At 40.4% G+C, this 17,160-nt stretch overlaps 1 protein-coding gene across 5 annotated transcripts in view; it reads right to left on the reverse strand.

Moving 5' to 3' along the window:
* FRMPD4 (FERM and PDZ domain containing 4) overlaps positions 1-17,160 on the reverse strand; it is a 750,657-nt gene that overhangs the window by 295,365 nt on the left and 438,132 nt on the right. The window contains exon 1 of one of the 5 annotated variants that reach the window (XM_081042404.1): positions 4,265-4,368. The exons of the other annotated variants lie outside the window; for them this stretch is intronic. The gene's annotated coding sequence lies outside the window, so the exon portion shown is untranslated. Of the gene's footprint in view, positions 1-4,264; positions 4,369-17,160 lie in introns of those variants that run through there. 5 annotated transcript variants of the gene reach the window in all.

Here is a 17,160-nt window from a genome sequence, read left to right on the forward strand (position 1 = left end):
GGACTATTTTGGGCTCGGGGGAGAAGGCAGTGAACAAGACAGATCACTGCTTCCAAAGCAGAGCCTCCATACTAGTGTTTAACAAATAGAGGAAACACAGAGTATGTGGGACGGTGGAGAGTGCTTCTGATGAAGTGAAAGCAAGAGGGAGGGGTAAGGAGTGAGGGGGCTGGGGACGAGCTGCAAGTCATTCCCCAGTTTAACCAGCAATCCCAAGGACAGCCTTATAGAAGAGCAGGGGCCAACTCATGTAAGCAGCACCAAGCACGAAGTTTGCATTTTGTTCAGCAAACAATTATTGCATGCTACGCTATGCCAGGTGGGTCACCAAGTATAGTGAGAAAAGCCCCCAGCTTCCCTGATTGGCAGTTTCTCCAAGAGCATAATGCACATTGGGGACTTCAGACTTAAGCCTTCAACAGACGCCCTCCAGGCCTTCCCCAATTCCCAACCCGCTCAGTGTCACATGTCTTTGCTGGGCTGATCCTTTGCTTCTCTGCCCTCTACTTCTAGGTCACCGCATCTTCTTTACCCCTGTTTGCGTCTAAGCTACTGTATTCGGTATGTGCAATCACAAGAAAAGAGAGTCCTTTCATCACTCTTCCCATGTTCCCTAAGTTCCTCTTGTAGCTTTTCTTGCAGCCTTTAAAACCAGTTTCTTAGGGACCTACATATTGTGCTCTCAGAAATTCTCCTGTATCACATCAGCTTTTTCACTGGGGGTGCAAAAAGCCACCGTGCTTCGTCCCTAGGTATCAGCACCCAAGTCTGTCTGGATTCTTCAGGCTCCTTCATTCTCCACCAGATTTTGTTCTTTCCCAGTTCTTTAGTCTCTCCTCCTTCTCTGAAAGCCTTCAGCACTTGTCCACCTCCTACCCCACCCCAGTGGCTCTGTTTCTAGGCTGCCTCCCTCTCAGCTTGGTTCCCCCACCCATTCAGATTCAGATCCAGCATGTGAGGGTATCATTATGTGCCTGGCGATGTGCTAAGAATTTCTTATGGATTATTTTGTCTAATACCAACTAATACGCTGGTATAGTTACTCCATGTTACAGACCTTTCTCCTAGAATCCATCTGCTTAGACTCTACCTCTAGATTACTATATCAGTAGTGCATTTTCCATCTGAACATAGCCAGTCTCAGTGGTAATGGTCTCCTGGAAAGTATTTGCTTTCTCATCCAACTACTTGTGAATCTAACTAATTTGCTAAGTTGCAAATGATTTGGTATCTGTTTCAAGATTGAAATTATCCCCTCAAATACAGGACATACATAACTTCTATGTATTTAAATCATTTTCTTACCCTTTAACTGAGACAGAATTTGTTTCAAAATAAGCACTAAAGAGAATAGAAAAAAAGTCAGTAAGTCCTCATAAGTGTGAGAACACTGTGTCCAAATCCTCAGTAGTTTTCGTTTTCAACTTTGAATAAGCTTAAACTGTCTGGATGCCTAAAAGCTGAAATACTAAAGTAAGTATGTTTCCTGATTGTCAGTTTTATGGTTCCTGTATCAAGGGAGAGAAAGCATCCCAACTCTCTCCCTGACAGTCGATGGGCTTCTGGAGAGGGCTCAAATGATTTTCAAGTCTAATCTTGGGGAAGTCATGTGTCCTGTTGCTTTCCGGGTTGATCTTAAAGACTACTAGTGACATTTGCCAATTCTATGACCTCAGTTTGGCAACCCGCAGGCAATGTTCTTCATTGCTTTCACTCCAGTTGGTTATCGCAGATGTTGAACAGGTCACTGGAATCCTATAACCACAAATTGTTGGGATGGAGTCCATGAAGTCAGTTCGAATATGTTTCCCTTGGGCAGAGGATTCTAGGGGCACACTGACAGCTGACTAGCAAGGTAAGGGGGTCTTACAGACAAAAGTCACAGACCCATCCACGGGGCTCACCTTGGCTCACTCCCTAGCTGTGTGTCAGTGTTTTTTCTGAATCAGCTTGGACAAATTGCTTTACCTCTTGTCCCTCTATCATGTCAACTGTAGGGTAGAGATAGCAAGCACTCTCTATTTCCCTGTGGCATTGTGGTAATTAGATAATGTCTAAAAACCAGTCTGAGCGCTTCACAAAACGCTGCTCTGTAAATACAAGATATCACAATTGCCTTGGTGAATCAGTCTAGGAAATAACACAAGCACAGACATTCCTGACTTACAGCATCACAGAACACTTTTTGTCTGTTTGAACAAGCAAGGCCAGGCTGGACCATCAAAGAAATGACGATTGGAAGAACCTTCAGTGTTAGTGCGACTTAAGACACCTTTCTTCAATGGACCAGATACTTTTTAGTTTAAGCAAAACAGTCCACACAACAAAAGCTAAATTGCTCATCCAAATTGGCTGCAACAGTCTGGAATATAGGTCCTGCTTATTTTCCCTGCTTTCTACTATTACAGAGCTGTACATTCTCTAATTGAAGATATTAAAGATAATAAAATTTTGATTTCAACTGAAAATGAAGGAAAGCTTATTTGATCCTCTTATGCCATCCCCTTACATCGTACCTTTTTATAAACTCATTATTAATTACTCAAAACTATTTCTGAAAATTTAGTAACTTAACTTTTATAACATATTTGCTATTTACTTTGACATTTTACTATAAAATATTCCATGAACCTTTATGTCCATACCTTTAAAACCTCACTAAAAACAAACCTGTATTTGTTGGAAAAAACCAACTGGTATCTTAAATAATAAATTAAATCAATAAACCAAAAAGTGGGATGAACATACTTTCATAGGCTAAAAATGATGAAAAATCTGCCATCAATCAAGATGGTTTCTTCTGTCAAGTCACCATAGAGTTGATCCTTGTGCCGGCATTGATGACATTAAAAGCTACTGCTGATACCAATTTTCCCCAAAGATTTTGCCTTTCCTCCCCTAAATCTGTCCCTACTCCCATCTTCTCTACGTCAGATCAGATGCAGTTTCTGGCACAGAAACAATGATCTACATATCATGCTGTGATGAACCCCTGAGCAATTATCAGCATTGTTTCTCAAGTGAAATACCATTGGATGATACATACTTGAGCATCTCTCTTCATTTTGCGAACCCATATTTCTATGCCAAGAATGCTTATGCTAAGTCTTATTAACTCTGCTGCTGACAAATTGCTTTGCTTCCAACCAAACCTTTTGAATAAAATATTCCAGAAGATGTACATATACATATGTGTGTATATTGATGAATAATATGGATATGTATAACGAATATATAATAGGTACACATATATAACATATCACAAATTAGCATTGTGTTTATTTGAGTGTGAACTGAAACAGATATTCAATAGATTCAACTGTATGGGGTGGTAAAATAAAACACCCCAAAGATCTACAGAGCATCAGGCTTATTTTTAAGCTGCAAATTATGTGAACAGTCTTTTAGAAACAATGGCATCACGTTGTCCACACGCTCACATGACTGCTTTTCAGCAACCAAAGAGCAAATACAATACTTAATTTAATTAAAAATCTATCCTTGTATTTTTAATGCAGCTTGTAAAAGAGCTCAAAGAGCTGGACAGGAGATTTACTAGGCATGAGCTAAGTTTACAGTCACAAAATTTCATCAATAACTTGCTAAGAACACACACTGCCGAGAGACACTGCTTACTTCCGTCTTAACATAAAGCCAACACATGTAACGATGATTTACAAAAGACGGTACTCAATTTCATTAAGCAGATGACATGTTTTAACTTAGAACTTCACCTTCTTGTCAAGAATCTCCCCAAAGGGATGATGGAAATTATATATACCTTTAGAAATGTAACTAAGAGAAATATTACATTTCCCAGTCTTTTTGTATCTCCGAAAGCCAGGTCTTACTAGATTTCGGGACTAACAGACAGAACCACTACTGCAAAACACCAAATGAATTCTCAAGATGAGATTTCACCGGAAAGAAAACGGAGACAGAAGGAGTGTCCTCGTTCAATTCTGTGGTCAAACTTTTCTTTTCCTCAGAGTCCCCACTGAGAACCCTCCTGCTTCGGGGACAGAAGTCCACTACAGTTCTGAATACTTGGGGACAACAGTGTCATCGTGTGTAAAAGTAACTTCTGGACTCTACTGTAAGTGAGCAGTAAGTCAAAATCTCTCCCTATCTTCTTCTGATCCATTGGCCAAGAAAATCTAAGGAACATATCATTCCAAATAAAATGAAAAATAACCCCCTCTTCCCCGGGCAATCTCCCCTCAGCCCACAGGCTCTCACACACGGCATACACTTCATGGTTTACCTTTTAATTACTGGATTCTGTCAAGGGTCCTTCCTCCTATATCCAGGAGGAATGCAAGCTGATGCGTGCTCTTCACCCCCAAGTGGCATTTGACTCCACTCCATGCAATCACTCAATGCAGTATGGATGAACGGGCCAAGTTCAGGTTCACTGCCCTACAGTGTCTTTATTCCTCATAGCACATGACTAGAGAGCAAGCGATCCCTGCTGCTGGGAATGCTTTGCTCCTGTTAAAACTAACGGAAAAAAGCACGTTGTAAAAAGCTCTCTGCAGGCTCGCTCTCCTCACTCTTGCTGTGACAAAGTTAAAGATACAGCACTGATACAGAACAAAAGAAAAACACAATACAAACTGCCTCTCCGGAGGAGCTTTCTCTTTCAGCAAAACATTATCCACACCAGGCTTGGGGACAACAGGTGAAGCCACGTATGAAGCCTTGAACTTTATTGCCCTGAAAAGCCCGAGCAAACCTGCATGGGTGCCTGTGCTGTGCAGGCATCAATCGCCCCATTGGTGCCTCTTTGCAACGTGCCGTGGGTGTGCATGAGGTCAGCAAATAAACATCCAATAAATAACAGAGAAGGCAGGCGACAGCTTCACCTTGCTCCTGCCTTCAGAGATGCCAGACTGTTCTGTTTCCTCGGGACTCTCCTTTTACCAGCATTCAATTTGAATGAGCCAGTGCAAATGCACTGCTCATCCGCTCCCGAGAACAGGATGCATTTATGTGAAACACGAGGAGAATGCCTAATGGCGAGGCATCCTCTGCATTCCCAGAGCTTTTATTACAAGGCAAGCTTACATTTCACTGCCTGAACCACCGCCAGCACCCCTGCACTTCTGCGAGCACTGTGACTTCAAGCCAACGTCCCATCCACACACTCACACATGCGTGAAACATTGTGATGTCTTGTGCTAAGGGAAGCACCTTTCGCAAGCTTCTGTCTGCACCCAGGATACGCCGGGTGATGTTCAGTGAGCTGATTGCCATGTTTCTCTTTTCAGCAACTTTCAAGACTGGAAAAATGAGTACCACACACAGTGGTATGTGTCAGCTTTATGCTGAGAAGTAACTGCTCTGTGGGCCTGTATTAGAAATGGATTCATGAAAACAGGCCGCCGTAGTTTTAATTCATCATTGATATATAACATTAAATACAAGCTTAACAAAAACCCACTGTCCAAAAAGTATGTGATGTTATGTAACATAATAAGGAGTGGCTACCAGGCCACATCCCAGCTGATGAAGATGACCGACTGTCAACAGTGAGGGAAAGCTGGTCTCTTGGTACAATTAATTTTACATTTTCCCCTCACATGCTGCTCATGGTTGATTGAGTTGCAAAGACAACATTGTAACAGTGCTTCTTTTTCTTCCTTAAATTTGTCCCACCTGTGTAGCATGGTTTGGGACTTATATTTGCAAGGTTAAGTTTCACTATGTGCTTTTGTGTTCAGGCACTCAGGACATAATCTTGATACGGCCTGGCAGGGACTTTTCTTACACTGCTTTCATAAGCTCTTGGATTGGGCAATATGCATTTGAATGTAGCAGAAAGATTCCTCTGAGATTTTTTGTTACAGGGAGGGAGATGACTGAGGTTGTCAGAGAGTCCATGTGGGTAGCAAGTACCCCAACTGGAGGAAGTACTTTGGAACTTGGGGAGAAGTATGTCTTTGGGAAATGCAGAAGGTTGTCACCGAGATCCAAAGAAACTATTTGGTCAATGACCCAGGGCTTATGCAGGTCTCCAGAAAGTCACACTAACCACACTCACAAGAAAACGATGTATAAACCAAATATTAATTCACCCAATAAATAAAGGTACGGCAAAAGATATGTCTTTCAAATGACCAGAATTTTCACATCTACCAACCAAGTTTGACACACTCTCCGCCATCTTTCCTGGATTAAGGTACCAAGGGGGTAGCCTACTATTACTATTGTTTAGGATTTCAGTGGCACAGAGTGACATTTGAAAAAACGAAAAAAGTAAATGTAGAATAAAACCAAGCATAACGTTGCTGGGCAACATTACCTTCCATGAGCTTCTCTTTGAAATTGTAGCCAATTTGCCCTCATGGACTAAGAAAGTGGGTTTGCAAGTAAGTGAATGAGTGGGTGAGTGAGTACACTGATCGTATGGGAATGAATGTCAAGTTATGTAAATCTTATCCTAGAAGTCAATGAGAAATTTAGAGTATGGTTAAGCGATATTAGAAAACAGTTGCTAAATCAACCAGTTAAAAGAAAATATAGCAGATTCTTAGACTCAGCAACAGACCTAAGCACACAAATTCAATTTCTAATCATAGCACAGACATTTGAAGCCATCAGTGTAAGACTGGGAAGCGTGAGTGGTGACGAGAAGGAGAAACAGATGCGTATGTTGGCATCGATGATTAGGAAAGAAATTTTTTAGGCAAATGTTCTACCCAGCTCTCTCACAAGCTATTTACGATGAGGATTGCCTGAGCAATCGGAGGATGCCTTCCCATTTGGGGGAATATGGAAATAGCTGGTAGGAAATAGTGATTATAAATATTGGTTCAAAAATGTTGATTATAAATATTGGTTCAAAATATTGATTATAAATGTTGGTTCAAAAAATCGGAAATTCTCAGGATGGAACAATTCATTTATCCACTCATTTCTTCAAATAAGCCTTTCTAGACTGCCTACCATGGGCCATGCTCTCTGCGGCCCATCAGGGGACACAGAAATGAATGATAGATTATGCTTCCTGACCAGATGGGGTTCAGGGTCTTTGAAGTCAGAATGCCTTTCCTCATTTCCCAAAGAAATGCTTCTGCCAAAGTTCCAGAAAATGACAATGCAGGATTCCACAAGAGGGATTTCAGACCCATCAGGACTATGCCTGTAGTCCTAAACAACTGACCCTAATCTTCCCAAATACCTTGGGGACCGAAGCCAAGAAGACACCAAGGATGTTTGGCCCCTGAAGTATTAAGAGGAACTGCAAATGTTTGGCCATCTCCCATGACCTTCACCTTCTGGTGTCAGCCTATGGTTTTGTTAGATGGCTAAAGAGATTCTGCAAATGTTATAACTAAAGTTATTAATCAACTGACCTTGAAAAGGGAAGATTATCTTGGATTATCTGAGTGGGCCCAGTGGAATCACATGAGCCCTTAAAAGCAGAAAAGGAAACTGTAAAGAAGTTAGCAAGCCTTGAAGCCCGAGAAGGGTTCAATGTGTCATTGATGTGTTGAAAAAGAAGGGGCACACATCAGGAAAATGGAGACCTCAGGCCTCCAATGCAAGAAACTGAATTCTGCCAACAAATAGCAAGCTTAGAGGAGCACCCAGGTTCTAGAAGCCGAGAGCCACAGCCCTGACTGACACCTTGATTTTAGCCTGGTCAGATCCTAAGCAGAGAATTCAGCCAAACAAAAACTGTGAAAATAAATGGGGGTTATTTGTCACTAAGTTAGTGGTAATTTGTTACACAGCAAGAGATAACGAATAACCCAGCTTTCCCTATGGCCAAGGTGGGTGATTTTCTACAAACTAATCACCCTGCTTTGCAGACAGTCTCCATTCATTTGGCTCATCAATGGGGAGGGTAACCCCTACCAGTGCCACAGTTGTCACTGGATTCACACGCCAAGCCCTAGAAAGACACTAGGTCAGCACAGGGACATCCAGAGGCAAGGAGATGATTCTAAGACTGATGGAGTAGAGGGGAAATATATGACAAATAAGTGCCCCATACTATGCTACGTTCTCAGGATTCAGAGGCAAGTAAGGCAAGATCCTCATTTTCCAGGGTGTTATAATAGAATGGAGGAGACAGCAACTAACTGGAAGGCACAGCAGAACTAAGTGAGATTCCAGGAGCAGAGCATGAAGCCACTCTTTTCATTTGGAGGCATGTGGAGTGGCGTAGAGTGGAGCTCCAAGTGGTGTGAATACCCAAGCTGCCAGCTGCGTGTGTACCAGGCCCCCCAAAAAACTGCCAGTTACCGACTACAAAAATATCAGCGGGCTCTGACCTGCACGTACATAACCCTGCCTCACTTACCTCACCTTAGTCTCATCCACGTTGGATTCTGTTTTTATTTAAAATATTATTTTGCCCACCTGCAATTTCTTTGCATTTTGTTTTTTTTTATAATATTGTGTAACACAATATTATAAAATTGTATTGTCGTATAAAAAAATCAAAGTGACTACAAACAAAAAAACACAAGATGGGAGGGGCCTTGGAGGTAAGGGTGAAAAGGGGGAAGCGATCAGGAAGTACAAATCGGTAGTTACAAAATGGTCATGGGGATGTAAAGTACAGCATAAAGAATATAGTCAATGATATGACAATAACTATGTACAGCGCCAGGTGGGGACTAGATTTATCAGGGTGATCACTTCGTAAGTTATACAAATGTCTAACCACTATGCTGTACACCTGAAACTAATACAATATTACATGTCAACTAGAATTGAAAAATAAAAAAAAAGCACTGTGTTAAAATAGTATTTATCTTCATTATAGCATTTTGTGGCACCCCAGGCGAGTCATTCACTTGCCTTACGTTAGTGAAGAACAAGCAGTGAGCTGCCAGGCTGGGGCAGGAGTTAGTCCGAGTTCAACATGGATCAGCAGTAAAACTGCTTGCCATTTGAAGTTGTGCTTTCTGATTTGGGGACTACATGAAAAGTCTCTCTCCCTAGTCTTAAAATTCAGAGGCTAAGATTCTATAGGTAATGTTGCATCTTTATGAAAAGGCAGCCTGACTCCAAAAGTTATCAATGGTTCCTAAGTTGCATGAAGATTTATAAATGCCCAGCTTTATTTTCTTTAAGTCTGTTCAAGGCATTCGTCTACTTCACTGTTAAATTAGAAAAATTTCACTCCAGAAAATCTACAGAGCTTCCATCTTGGACATCCACCACTCCTATAAAGAAAGGAGAACAGAATTTAAGGCTCTGGTGAGAGCTAAGTCGGAATTAGACTTTCTGTATTCTTAGTGTACCAAGGTCAAACTACTGCAATTTCATGCAGGTGATGCCGCAGCTTGTCCTGTGAGATGCAGGTTACCGCACCATCACAGCACCCTCCGTCCCCCTTTGAAGACTGCCATCTTTGTGGGCAACTTTTTGTACTCTAATAAAAGGAACACTGGTCTCCAAAATAGTGCTCAAAGGAAACAGAGTTTCCCAGTGGCCGACGTGATACTTAATTGGATTATTTGTACAATAAGGAGGATTCATTTCCCTAAAAGCTCTAAAAATAGCAGGAGACCACACAGTCAAGGTTTGGAAATACTGACAGAACAATTTGTCCCATTGGCGTTTTGGCTTTGTTTAGTTGGGAGATAATACTTTCTTATTGCCTGGTTGATGCTGGTTCCTTCTAACTGTGAGTGGGCTTTAACACAAAAGGTGTTCTCAGGGCCAATTTAAAGCAGCAGGTACAAATTGTTACACGTATGAATCAAAACAGAGAGGCAAAGTATATGCCACCTGCTTTGATAAACTCCCCCATTTATTATGTGGGACCGAGATTCTTGAAAGCAAACTTTGTAGAGGTTAGGCAATCAGCATCCGATGATTACTTAATGACCTAACTCTCTTAAAAGCTCTAGATTAAAATGCAAAAAAGGCAACACAATGTCCTCTGAGAAATTTGAATTTTTAAACACCCAGGTTAAAGCATGGGAAATGTAATATTCTCCCTGCAAATACGAATTATTTCCTTTACACTAACCAATCAGAACTCCAAAAATTCAACAGAGCAAAGTGGACGGGTCAACCTGCCGTGTGAAAACATCAAGTCATGGATATTACGATTATGCACTGGAGTTTACAAATCCAGGGCTAACTTATGCAAGGTTGTTACATTTATTACCTGAGGAAGACCAAAATATAACAAAACTGTTAGGTGTGGAATCATCTGGTAAGGCAGCAGGAAGAGAGATCTCCTCAGGGCTGTTTCCCAAAGTTGTAATGGACCTCTCTGCTATGTCATGGCACCATGAAGCCCGGTCCTTTGCCTCCCTGACTCTCCTGGGGACCATCCGAGATGGTGTTAGGCTCTGTGGTGCTTCAGGACCGATGTTTTATTTAATCAGACATGGACATCTCCATAACTCAGAACTCACTGTCTTGTCTGAGCAAATGCCTCCAACCCCACTGAATGGGAGGCCAGCTCTATCAGCACATGATAAAAAGGGAAAAGGCCATGTCATTTTTCCAGGAGTCTTTTAGAATTGCAATAAGCATTTCCAGGCCCAATTTACAGAACCGAGAGCAAAAGACATTGGTTTCTCCCAGACAAACTGCTTTGAGAACCCAATACACCGGTCTTTGCAGCTCTACGAAGAAGCCAACTTAGCCACTTTGGAAGGTGAGGGGATGCTGATAGCAGGGTTGGCCAAAGGAGGGATGGAATATGTGGAAGAACACTACAGCCTGTGATAGGTGTTGGCATCACTGCTCCAGCCAAGGACTCGCAGGGCCTGTGAGCTTAGGAGGAGATTCTCATCCCAGGCGGTATGTTGGAATCGTGTGGGAAGCATTAAAATAAAAATACTCATACCTGGTTCTACCCCAGAGAGTCGAACATAATTGGTTTAGGCTGTGACCTGGGCATCAGAACTTTTAAAAGATCCTCAGGTAATGCTAACGTTCAGTCAAGTTTGAGAAGCACCAAAGTATGGCTGACAGGTTTCTGGCAACTTCCGGAAATTAGCACATGTCAAACTTCAGAAGGCTGCAAAAGACTCAAGTTAATCTGACTGCAGACACAGGAAATCTGAATCAAGTCATGAAACTCTGGAGCCCAGGCTTGTCCTGGGGAAACACTGAAGATACTGTGTGGGCAAGTCTTCTCCACAGAGGAGCAGGGCTGGTTTTTGGAAGTTTGTCGGCATTTATCATAGGCCAACATTCCACATTTATTCTTATTTGGGGTTGCTTGATAAAACAAAGAATGCCAAGCTAAATATGAATTTTCAATAAATAATAAATACTGTTTTCAGTATAGGTATAAATCAAATATTGCAAGGGGTAAATAATACTTTTTAGTATAAGTACGTCCCACATATTGCACGGGCCATACTTACACTAAGAAATTGTTTGTTGTTTACTGAAATTCAATTTCACTGTGCAGCCTGTATGTGTCTTTGCTCCAGGTGGCCACTACACTCACATTGAGTCTTCATTGTTATCATAAGCCTATTTATTCATCTCATGTGCCAACCACTGTCCTAAGCATTTATCGCACTGCAGCAGATTTAATTTTCACAGAAAACACCAGTGTGCAATCCGAAGACTGAGCCTTAAAGAGCTCTTTGCCTGAGAGACCGACAGCTCTCCTACCTCCCATTGAGTAAGCTTGGGTAAATTTCAGAGTACAGACCTATCATGTTTCCCCCAAAATAAGACCTAACCGGAAAATAAGCCCTAGCTTGATTTTTCAGGAAGACATCCCCTGAACACAAGCCCTAATGTGTCTATTGGAGCAAAAATTCACAAAAGACCCGGTCTTATTTTCAGTGAAACACAGGAGGCATGCCTGCTCAACCACTTTCAATGGGCCTTGCAGCAAATAATTTAGACATTCTCAGCTTCAGTTCCCCTCCATGTAATAGGGAGCCGCTCACGGGATGTAACGAGAATCAAGTAAGAGTCTACAAGGCAGGAAGCCCAGTGCCTGGTGTATAATAAAGACTCCTTAAATGATTGCAATCATTATTGGCATGAGTTTCAAACAAGTTGATTTCAGTGAGATTTCTAACACACTCAGATTAAAATGAAACCAAAAGAAACTCTTCATATAGGAATTACAGGCTCAGTTCTTTAAGCTACAAGTAAATTAGTTTAGAAAATAACATTCAATTAGGGACTTTTTTTCCCCCCAAGCCCCATGTTTTGTTTTTGTCTTCTGGTCATTCCACCTGCCTCTCAAACATCTTGGCCCACCATAATTCTCAGATGTAATTGTGACCAGATGCTCTAGCTGTGACACAGTGGGGACAGGAGATATTCATGAGGCTGTGCAATATGGGTAGCTAATTCTTTATTGTGTGTTTTTTTGGGGGGGTAATCTACATTTTATTTAGATGACTTATACAAAGAAACACAGATAATGAAAAACCATTAAGACAGTATTAAAGCACAAAATTCACATAGCAAAAGGGATGAGATAGTTTTACCAGACAACCTAGGCTGAAGATAGCTATGAAAATTTAGTGTAAAACATAAGTACAGATTTCCCAGCAGTACAGGCAAAAAGGGAAACACAATCTATTACTGAGTTCCCTGTCTAATAACAGGAAATACACTTTATTAGGAAAGAGAAAGTTCCCTCTGGCAATAAGATTAATGAATCACCTAACTCCCCAGACAACGTAGTAGACTGGATCTTTTTATATTTTACTAAAGAAACAGAAGCATTCTGGATTCCACAAATTCTTAAAGATAAAATCCCCGAACACAAAGCAATCAAGAAAGAAATCATAAAAACCTGTTTAAGGAAGAAGGTTTGGGTTCTAGCAATTTTACAAAAGACCAGGTGTCTGAGTGAAACTTGAAAAATTACAATGACAGCCCATGTTTCGCCAGCACCTTTCCTCATTCTCACATAACATCTTTGTCTTTGGGACACTTGTAACTGTTTTGCAAGCATCCTCAAAATCCTTGTCTTTTCCCTAGACTTAGTTCTTCACAATGCAGGGGACGGCCCCTAGAGAAACAATGCCTGGGGCTGCAAGGGACTCTCGCAGCATTCCTTCCATCCCCAGCAAGGGTTCCTAGTGTCATTTGGCCAAGCTCAAGGGGAGAGGGTCGTGGCCTTCCCTGAGAGTATTGGTGTCAGCCTCCTGGGTGAAACTACTAGTATAAGTCCCAACCCATTCAGATTTTGCTTTTTGCTACTTTTCTTCATCTGCTTTTCCAGTTTGAAACCTTTGAGTGAAGCAACCAATTTGAAGTAAACTCCCTGTGGACAATTTCATTGTAAATTGTATTGGTTACTGAACAGCATATATATATATATATATATATATATATATATATATATATATATATATATATATATGTATATATATATGTATATATATATATATATATATATATTTGTGTAATTTTAAATAGGGCAATTACAAAGAGTGAAAGAGCATTTGCTCAATATTAGAAAACTAACATGAGGAAGTTTAGGCCAAGAAAAAATAGAGCCGCTAAGTCTTACAGAGGAGGCAAAAATTGGCAAAATGAAAATAAATTTTAGCATAATTTTCAACTGCCCTTATACAGAAAAGACTGCCCTTGAAAAGGGGAGGTGTTCCATGGCAGAGCCATGAGACCAAAGCCAAATCACAGCAATGGCAGACACCCACAATTGCATTTAGTTTGCATTCAGGCTGCTGAAATGCCACCTACCTGAGGAGCTGAGCCTAGCTGCTGAGCTACTGGGCCTTAAACCGGCTGAGTTGTGGTCAGTGCTGATTTTTATCCCCTCGGAGCCTAGCATGTCTCAGGACTCAGAGAGAAATGCAAACGTTTAGCTAATACTTGATGTACTACCTGTGGAACTGTATCATTCCAATGAGGCAAGTATTTTGAAAGAATAAAATACTCTACTAGTGGGAATGTAATTTAGAATTATACATTAATATAGGGTAGGCTAAAGAATGTTTATGGAGAATGGGCTTTCCCTCCTAATATTTTCAGAGGCACAAAGAAGATTAAGATTCACATGAACTGGAAGAAAATAAATGGACAGATTTCTATGGAAACTAATTTATTCGTGTCTCCTTTGCTGTCTGTAATGGGTCGAATGGTTGCTCCCAACAGGATATGTCCAAGTCTTAACTCCCAATATCTGAAAATGTGAACTTATTAGAAAAAGGGGTCTTTGTAGATGTAATTAAGTTAAGGATCTCAAGATGAGATCATCCTAGATTAACTGGCTGGGCCCTAAATTCAACAACAAACGTCCTTATAAATTGAGGAGAACACACAGAGAGGAAAACACACACAGGAGATGGCTATGTCACGACAGAAGCAGATTGGAGTCATGCTACCCTAAGTGAAAAACAATGCCTGGAGCTCCCAGAAGTTGGAAGAGGCATGGAAAGATTCTCCTCTAGCACCTTCACAGGACCCTGTCAACACCTTGAGTATGGACTTCTGACCACCAGAACTGTGAGATTAAACCTTTCTGTTGTTTTAAGCCAACCAGGTTGCTCCAGTAACCATAGGAAACTACATCCTGTCGTATGTACATTCACAGTCCAAAAGGCCTAAATAATAACACAAAACTGCGTTCCTGTCTCAAAATATGTGAAAATCACTGTGCTCAACTGTTGAATTTAGCTCTTCCTCCTGCAAACAGAAAAAGTTAAACGATCCCAATAGAAAGACGGGATTGGTGTTCCAGCAAAGCCTGGTGCTTCATCTGCCTGCTCTTCTGCAATAAGGTAAGGCTGTTCCTGTGATTTCTAAATTATCCCAGAGAGGTGATGTCAAGATCAGTCTGGAATCCTTCCAGTTAGCAAACCCATTATTCCCATTGACAATCTTACTTTATTGCCTATGCCTTCTACAGAGATTTCCTTAATATTCCAACTGAACTTTCATTGCTCTGGCTACTTGTAAAAGCCATCTCTTAACCGACACATAAATATTCTTCAAAATGTACCTTACATGTTAGACTCGGAAAAATGCAATGTCAGGATTACACAGTCTGACATAGCTCAAGAAACAGCTGATTTGCATTATTTTGAAGACAAGACCATTAAATTCAACTATTCCATTACATCGACTCATTTTTTTCAAATAAACTCCATCTTCCTTCAATCACTCTGGGCTGACAAAACAAGAGTAATTTTGAGTGACTTTGGTAACTGTTCTTCAATGCCTCAGAGCTCCATTTAGGCCTGCAGAGTTCAATACATATATATTGGTTTCTTCTTTACATGAGTTGGCTTTACATGACTTGAGACATGACAAAAAGAGCCATAAGACACAAGAAGCCACAAATATCTGTTTCCCCCATATGGTTAGAAAATAAATGAACATATAAAGCAGAACTGTAAGTCTCAGGAAAAAAATAAATTGCACGAGCATAAACTAACTCTTAAAATAAATATACTTAAAATAAATATACTTATATCTTAAAATATTTCTCCAAAGATGTGGTCAACCAGTCTATGGATGAATATATAGCATAGATTAAGTATTTGACAACCAACCAGCTTTTAACTAGTAAAGAAAGGTCAGGAATTAACCAGAACATGATAAGAACATAGTACCTGTTTAGTTTGTGGGAAGATGAAAACGAATTATTAGTTGGCCTGCATGAGTACACTTTATCCCCTCACCTTTATTGAGATATAATTGACAAATGTGACTATTCTTAACAACTCAGAATATTGGTGACTAATAGTGACTCAGACTTGTTCAGAATTGAAATTTGTGAAAATAGGAGATGACACAGGAATCTTTTTTAAAAATTTTACTTCTACATGATTAGTTTTGACATAGAAAATAAAGTCGAACACATTAAACACGCCAATGGACACACACGGACAGTTGCCCTCCATTAAACCATCTCCGTATGTCCCAACGAACCATATATATTTTTTCAGTTCAACTCACTAAGTAGGCTAATCTTTTGCAAAATTTTGCACTTATTGGAATTTGGTCTCAATGTCCCTTAATCCCAAACAGATTCAGAATAGAATCCCATGAATTTATTCACACTTGAGGAATAAATAGCTGATACAATTTAATTGGTTATATATCAAAAATATCCAATTCCTTTAAAGATCAAGAGGTAGTGGTATGGTACATATGGACAGCTATTTTTACAACATTTAACCTGATAAGCCTGCCAGAAAAATACAAATAAAAGCAAAGCTTGAACAATGAAAATGCATTATTAAACTAGAACAAAATAGCATTAAGTCTAAACTTAAGTAAGTGAAGGGAGAGTGTCAACAGGCTGGATCAGGACCCTGGCCCAGAATGTCTACTGTGATCAGCACCAGATGAAGTGGAGATTTCAATGTCACGTAAAAGGTCTCCAGACTTGTCCCCAGAGAGCAGACTGTAACCACCTGCATAAGCATGAGAAGACAAAGAAAAAAACTGCCCTCTCGTCTGCCTGCCCTCCAACAGAATGGTAGCACTTTGTTGAGAACACATCAGGGGTTGTTTGTAAACAAATAAACAAACAAATTGGTGGAAAGATGAGCGTAATGAGCTCTACAAGATTTCTTATTTCTAAACAGATTAACTTTAAAGTAATATTTACATTCTCAAACGGTTTACACAGAAAATGCTAATTATACAGAGGGTACCAAAAAAAGTATACACATTTTAAGAAAGGAAAAAAAACTATTCAAATTGTAATATACCGATAACAAAAGATGAATTCAATTACAAGAGGTGCTCAAAGTGGTTCCCATCAGCATCCAGACACTTCTGATCACGGCGAACTACTGCTTGAGCAACGTTGACCAACGTGTCCACTTGTATACATTTTCTGGCACCCTCGGTATGTATGTATATGCCCATAACCCCCTCAAACTCAATATACTAAATATTCATAAAAAATTAAGTGGGGAATATGTCCTGGGTTTCCTTTAGTTCATTTTATTCATCTCTATTTTAAAACTTCTTTAATTTAACAAATCCAAGGTCAAAAATCAACTGTGAGCTATTAATAAATCTACCACCAATCGCATTTGCAGCATCATGGAAACAGACATCACAGTCTCTCCATTCAGCATTGATGATAGCTTCCAGCACTCTGTACCCTTGTTGGGGGTGAAGGGGAGTAATTGTTCCCTTCAGGGCAAGCTTTGCAGCCTATTTTACAACACTGTGGAAGTTCAAAAATAATGTCTATCTGGAAATTCAGTTAAA

This window comes from Rhinolophus hipposideros, assembly GCF_964194185.1.
Source record: "Rhinolophus hipposideros genome assembly, chromosome: X".
NCBI lineage: Eukaryota > Metazoa > Chordata > Mammalia > Chiroptera > Rhinolophidae > Rhinolophus > Rhinolophus hipposideros.